We start from the raw sequence: 7,370 nt of genomic DNA, 5'->3' as shown, positions 1-7,370 counted from the left end.
GTGTGTGAATGTGTGCGTGAATGGGTGGATGACTGGATATGTAAAGCGCTTTGGGGTCCTTAGGGACTAGTAAAGCGCTATATAAATACAGGCCATTTACCATATACACAAATCCAAAAAAACCGACTGAAAGTAAACAAGCTGATATTTCTGATTCTTCCAACAATGTGTTTTCCACTTTTATCTTTTCTATAATAACTCAGAAACTTATAAAGTCAAAGAGCAGCAAAAGCCAAAGGTGCAGAGCCGCTTAATTTCATGAACAAACGTCGGTGGTTAAACATAAGACATGATATTGTCTCAGCTCAACCTTATTGGTCAGATGAAATGCCGCAAAGGTAATGCAAAGCTTCTGACTGTCAGGTGGTTAACAGTGGTTAATGTCAGAGTTGAGACTGCTTAATGTAGTCAAAGAGCCACTTGGACCAGTTAAACTAAACTTAGCATCATTAGTGGGTCGGTGCAGTTTTAGTGATATAATGCCATCAGTACCATTGTACCAATACCATACCGTCCTTCAAGAAGCCTGGAAGCCTGCAAAATGGAAAATGGCTGCAGACTTTTGCATGCTGTGAAAGAAGAATAAATCAAATCAAATCAAATCACTTTTTATTGTCACATCACATGTGCAGGTACATTGGTACAGCACATGTGAGTGAAATTCTTGTGTGCGAGCTTCACAAGCAACAGAGTTGTGCAAAATACAATAATGTAAACAAACAAAATACAAGAATGGCTATATCTGAAACTAATAAATATATGTACAATATATAATAGTATATGCATTTCTGGATGTGTATACTAAATATTTTTCTACGTGTGTGTGTGTGTGTGTGTGTGTGTGTGTGTGTGTGTGTACACATATTTTACAAATTAAATAGAGTAAACAATAAATAAAATATATAAAATAAAATATACAGAGTTGAGACATGTGCAAAACAGTGGCATTTATATACAGTGTGGAGTGCATAATGTTGAAGTTCCAGTAGTGAAGCTGAGGTGTCTATGACGTGTTCAGCAGTCTGATGGCCTGGTGGAAGAAGCTGTCTCTCAGTCTGCTGGTACGGGACCGGATGCTGCAGAACCTCCTTCCTGATGGAAGTAGTCTGAACAGTTTATGGCTGGGGTGACTGGAGTCCTTGATGATCCTCCCCGCTTTCCTCAGGCAGCGCTTCCTGTAGATGTCTTGGAGGGAGGGAAGCTCACCTCCAATTATCCGTTCAGAGCACCGCACTACTCGCTGGAGAGCTTTGCAGTTGTAGGCGGTGCTGTTGCCGTACCAGGTCAGGTGGTGATGCATCCAGTGAGGATGCTCTCAATGGCACAGTGATAGAAGGTCCTGAGGATGCGGGGGCTCATGCCGAATCTTTTCAGTCTCCTGAGAAAGAAGAGGCGCTGCTGCGCCTTCTTCACTGTTTTGTTTGTGTGTACTGACCACGTAAGATCCTCAGCCAGATGTACACCAAGGAACCGGAAGCTGCTCACTCTCTCCACAGCAGCGCCGTTGATGGTGATGGGGGTGTGTACTTCTCTGCACCTCCGGAAGTCCACTATCAACTCCTTTGTCTTTGCGACGTTGAGGGTGAGATGGTTGTCTTGACACCAGTGGGTCAGGGCGCTGACCTCCTCCCTGTAAGCCGTCTCATCACCGTTGGTGATAAGACCCACCACTGTAGTGTCGTCCGCAAACTTCACAATGATGTTGGAGTTGTTAGTGGCCGTGCAGTCGTAGGTGTAGAGTGAGTACAGGAGAGGGCTCAGTACACACCCCTGTGGAGCACCAGTGTTCAGTGTGACGGGGGATGAGGTGATGCTGCCCAGTCTGACCACTTGGCGTCTGTCAGACAGGAAGCTAAGGATCCAGCTGCAGAGGGAGCTGCTCAGTCCTAGATCCTGCAGTTTCCTGTCCAGCTTCGAGGGAACGATGGTATTGAATGCTGAGCTGTAATCTACAAACAGCATCCTCACATACGTGTCTCTCTTCTCCAGGTGTGACAGGGCAGTGTGTAGTGTCAGGGCTATGGCATCATCAGTGGACCTGTTGTGGCGGTATGCGAACTGTAGAGGGTCCAGTGATTCGGGTAGTGCAGAGCAGATGAAGTCCCTGACCAGCTTCTCGAAGCATTTGCTTACGATGGGGGTCAGGGCTACAGGTCGCCAGTCGTTCAATGAGGAGATGGTGGAGGATTTGGGTACAGGGACGACGGTGGCCATTTTGAAGCAGGCTGGGACTACAGACAGAGAGAGGGAAAGGTTGAAGATGTGCGTGAACACTCCAGCCAGCTGAGCCGCGCATGACCTGAGGACGCGGCCGGGAATCCCGTCCGGACCAGTAGCTTTGCGTGCGTTCACCTTCCTGAAGCACCTCCGCACATCCTCCTCAGACACAGTGTGCGCACTGACGTCATCCGCGGTGCGCACACTGTCCGGTCTCATGGTGTTCGCTGTGTCGAATCTAGCGTAGAATACGTTTAGATCCTCACACAGAGAGGCCGTGGTCTGCGGTGTGCTGGTTTTCCCTCTAAAGTCTGTGATCGTGTTTAGTCCCTGCCACATACTCCGAGGGTTGTCGAACTGTTGTTCCACCCTGTCCCTGTACTCACGTTTGGCTGCTTTGATCGTCTTCCGGAGTTGGTAATGTGCGTGTTTGTAGTCCGATGTGTTCGCGGAGGCAAAGGCGGTGTTCCGTGCCGCCAGTGCCGCGCGAACATCTCCGTTAATCCAGGGTTTTTGATTTGGGAAGGATTTGACTGTTCTGGATGGGACGACATCTTCCACGCATTTCCTGATAAATCCACAGACTGAGTCTGTGTATTCATCAATGTCTCTGGCGGCCACGTGAAACATTTCCCAGTCCGCGTGATCAAAACAGTCCCGCAGCGCAGACTCCGATTGGTCCGTCCAACAGTGCACCGCCCTCCGGGTTGGAGCTTCCTGTTTCAGCTTCTGCCTGTAGGCGGGCAGGAGCAGGGTGGAGCGGTGATCTGATTGGCCGAATGGGGCGCGGGGGAGGGCTTTGTAGGCATCCCGGAAAGAGGTGTAACAGTGGTCGAGTAGCCGATCTCCACGAGTGTTAAAATGGATGTGTTGGTGGAGTTTGGGTGAGACTTTCTTCAGGTTTCCCTTATTAAAGTCTCCGGCTGTGATAAACGCTGCCTCTGGGTGTGCGGTTTCCTCGCTGCTGATCGCGCTGTACAGTTCCCTGAGTGCTCGGTCAGTGTCGGCTTGTGGGGGAATGTAAACAGCCGTAATAATCACTGCTGTAAATTCCCTCGGTAGCCAGAATGGCCGGCACTTAATCATCAGGTACTCCAGGTCCGGTGAGCAGAAGGATTTGACCGGGTGCACGTTCGCATAATCACACCAGCTGTTGTTGATCATGAAACATACACCGCCGCCTCTGCTTTTCCCAGTAAGATCCTGTGACCTGTCCGCGCGGTGCACAGAGAACCCCGGCAGTTGTATTGCGGAGTCCGGTACTTTGTCCGATAGCCAGGTTTCTGTGAGGCAGATCACGCAGCAGTCCCGCATCTCTCGCTGGAATGAGATCCGTGCCCGAAGCTCGCACAGCTTGTTCTCCAGAGACTGCACATTAGCCAGTAATAAACTGGGTAACGGTGGTCTGTAAGTGCGCCGTCTCAGTCGAACCAGAACGCAAGATCTTCTCCCTCTGCGTCGGTGTTTGCGGCCTCCAGGGCCAGAGAACAAAGGCGTCTCAGGTGAGATGAATGGGAGGTCTGCAAACGGAGCGTCCGTGTTGCAAAACTTGAACTCCGGAAAGTTATAAGAAAGACCGTCTTTTATGTCCAGTAAGGTTTGTCGGTCGTACACAAGGAGACATGTGCTACTCGCGAACAAATGAAGGAAAAGTAAAATTAAACACAGAAAAAAGCTGTTGCTTGGGGGAGCTCGCGACAAGGCTGCCATACTCGGCGCCATCTTGTTTAGATGTCATCATCATCATGTCAATAGTGGTATCATAATATGTTGCTTAAACTTAGCAGCACAAACAGGATATCTGGCATGCTGTCCATGGAAGGCACTTTCAGTTAAATTCAAGCTCACTTCTACAGCACCCGATTACAAAAACAGAGACAAAACAATTACTTTAAATCACTTTATACTGTAACACTCGCGATTCTTTGGTGCTATCTGTTTGAATTTTCTATTTTAAAGACAAAAAGAGCGTGTAAAGAAAAACGAGAGAAAACGTACGACTTTTAGGACAACTTCTAACATCCCACTATACGTAGTTAGCTTTTATTTGCAATTTAAGGGTTTCCACTGCAAATATATTCACACAATTAATATGAAACTTCATGTTTGGTGAGAAAGCAACATGTCAGTCGAACTGTTTAGGCCGCTGACGCTGACAGGAGGGCGCAGCGACAGCAGTAATACTGAAGCACATCACATTTGGGACTTTCTTCAGTCACGTGCAGTCCCCCATATTAGTCTGTCAATGCTGCCAAGGTCATGTATCACATAATGCAATCATTTAAATAAACAAGCAGTATTTCTGGATAATTTCATAAATCTGGAGATGTTTTAAGGCACCAACAGTCACGTTTATTTTCTGCACTGTGAAATGGTAAAACCTATTACAGCATCCTTACAGATTCTGAGCACAGAATCAGAACCTGTAACATGGAACTGCAATAAAGATCTAATGTTTAAAATCCTCGCAGCATACACACAGCTGAAATACTGTCCAATTATCCAGGTGACGCAACCACTTCTCTACCAGAAGCAACACTGAGAGAAATTTCTTCCTTAGGTGAAGGGACATGGAGTGCAGTGACAGCCATCGCTGTGATTTTTAATTCTTAAAAACAGATTCACTCACACAGTAGCTATCGTTTCCTAAACATGGAGAACAACTCACACAGATATATGTTTCCAAAAAATCACAACATAACATATAATCACTGATAAAAGGTGTTTTTCTTTGTCTTTGGCTCTACTGCTGCTGCATTGATCGCCACACATCACATTAAACAGGTGAGAAACAAGTAGTGGAGGCAAGCGTAGGAGTAGGAAGAAGGCAAAGGGAGGAAAAAGGAGACATGTCATGTCCACTGGCAGAGCTCTCACTCATGCACAGGTGTGGCCCTGAAAAATTGGTGGCAGGAGGGCAAGCTGGGAAGTGTGAGTCCTTGTACATCTGTGCGTTCAGACAAAAGAAGGAAACAGAAAAGAGGCGAGCATGGGACAGAGTATCTGAGTAACGTATGAACAAAGGAGGGAGATGGGAGAGGGAAGGCAAGAAGGTGAGACATTTACTAGGACAGCGAAACAGAGTGCGAGGAGAGAGGAAGCGAGGCCATATGGCATCGCTTCAGGAGACGAGAGCTGAGCTGATTGATCGAGGAAGAGGTGACTTAGAGCACATTTGGTCCAGTGGGCGACAGTTATCACACGGAGAATCCACTCAACATGCTTCAATCTAAAGGCAAACAGCACAAAACACAGGTCTTACTTTATACACATACTGAAGAGACGACATCGTTGTTTTATAGCCACTGCATCTTTTTCCTCTGACTCGTGCCCGCTCTGTGTTCACCTCTCATTTCTTATACTGAGGCTTTTCTATCGTTTTTCTCTTGTCTGTATTTAAAGGGACACAGCCAATCAGTTTAGTTATCAAATAAAATAAGTGAAAGCTTCTCTTAATTCTCTGTAAGTTTGTAAAAATAGACCAGAGCCTCTTAACATGTAACATAATCAGCTGTACATATTTTACCTACCAAATACAATACTTACAATACTTCTTTGGCTCCCTGAGCCAATTTAGTCACATTTTATTTTATTTAGTGCATGTATATGAAAATCTGTGGAGCTCAAATCAAGCTTGAATTTGTTGAGAGGTTCAAAAAGTAGGAACGGCCACTAGCCTCTTCCTGTGTCCTTCCCCTGTTCCACAGGATTTAAACTGCTGTATTAACATCACGCTTTCAAATATGAGCGTAGTCACAAAAGTCAGTGACACTGCAGATAATTCAGTGTTAAGAGTATCCAGTTAAATATGAGATTGCCTTACGAAAGTGTGTTCAGAGGACAGTCCCAGTCTTTCAGCAGGTATTAACCTTTTCCTACCTTACCTGTGTACAGGTGTGGTAGGCTGGCCATCATCTCAACGCTGTGGTCCTGTTTTTGTGTCACAGCCAGGCTGCAGACTCTGGGCTGTAACAGGATTAAAACAAATGGTTAAAACATTTTTTCCTCTTAAATATCTCACTATCAATGAGGTAAAGACTTCAGATTTGCTGAACTGGACTTCTGTGCTGCGTTTACTTAATTACTTGCCGGAGACAGTAATCCCTTGTGTCCTCTCGCCACTGCTCTACTCCCTCTACACTTCAGACTGTGTGGCCACCCATGGCTCCAACACCATTGTGAAGTTTGCTGACGACACAGTGGTGTTGGGTGCCATCTCCAACAACGATGAGGCGGCCTACATGGATGAAGTGAAGAATCTGGCATCGTGGTGCCAGGACAACCACCTCCAGCTGAACGTCAGCAAGACCAAGGAGCTGGTGGTGGACTTCAGAAGGGGTCAGCACAGAGACTACAAGCCCATCATCATCAATGGAGCTCCAGTGGAGAGGGTGCAGTCCTTCAAGTATCTTGGTGTCCACATCTCCTCAGACCTGACATGGGCTGCCCACATTCAGGTCCAGACCAAAAAGGCTAGGCAGCGCCTGTATCACCTACGACAACTGAGGAAGTTCAGGGTCTCTCCAAAGATCCTCAGGATCTTCTATACAGGCGCTGTGGAGAGCATCCTCACACAGAACATGACATCGTGGTTTGGGAACAGCTGTGTGAAGGACCAAAAAGCTCTCCAGAGAGTGATCCGTACAGCAGAACGCTGCTGCAGGATTGCTCTCCCCCCACACACACCCGCCCTCTCACATCATCCATAAGTGACTGAGACAGGACTCTCTTCCAGACACTCTAAACCCACCAGCACAATGTACATTTCAAATTCCTTTAATTTTAAATATGTTCATATTGTCTATCCTGTAAAATAGTCAGATTGTCTATTCTTATTTAATTTACACAATGTACAGAATTCACCTGCTTGCTGCAAACATGCTACTACTGCACATTCACCTAATGAATATATTATATATAATGTTCTTCCCGCCACTTTTACACAAGTCGAGGAGCGTGTCAGGTTACATTTCACTGTGTGTTATACTTATATAACTATGCATGTGATGCATAGAGAACCTTGAACCTTACACTGCCAGTTACAGTAGTTTTTGTTACTCCGTAAAATGACCTGAAACACTTCGTCACATAATTACTAGTTAACTATTAATAGGAGCCTGCAGGCTACAGTCTCACACATCTATGCAAGTCCC

The sequence above is a fragment of the Mchenga conophoros genome, linkage group LG7 (assembly GCF_057382185.1).
Source record: "Mchenga conophoros isolate Kocher_MC1m ecotype Shallow Benthic linkage group LG7, M_conophoros_male_GT1.1, whole genome shotgun sequence".
NCBI lineage: Eukaryota > Metazoa > Chordata > Actinopteri > Cichliformes > Cichlidae > Mchenga > Mchenga conophoros.
Note: the sequence above shows the minus strand (reverse complement) of the source record.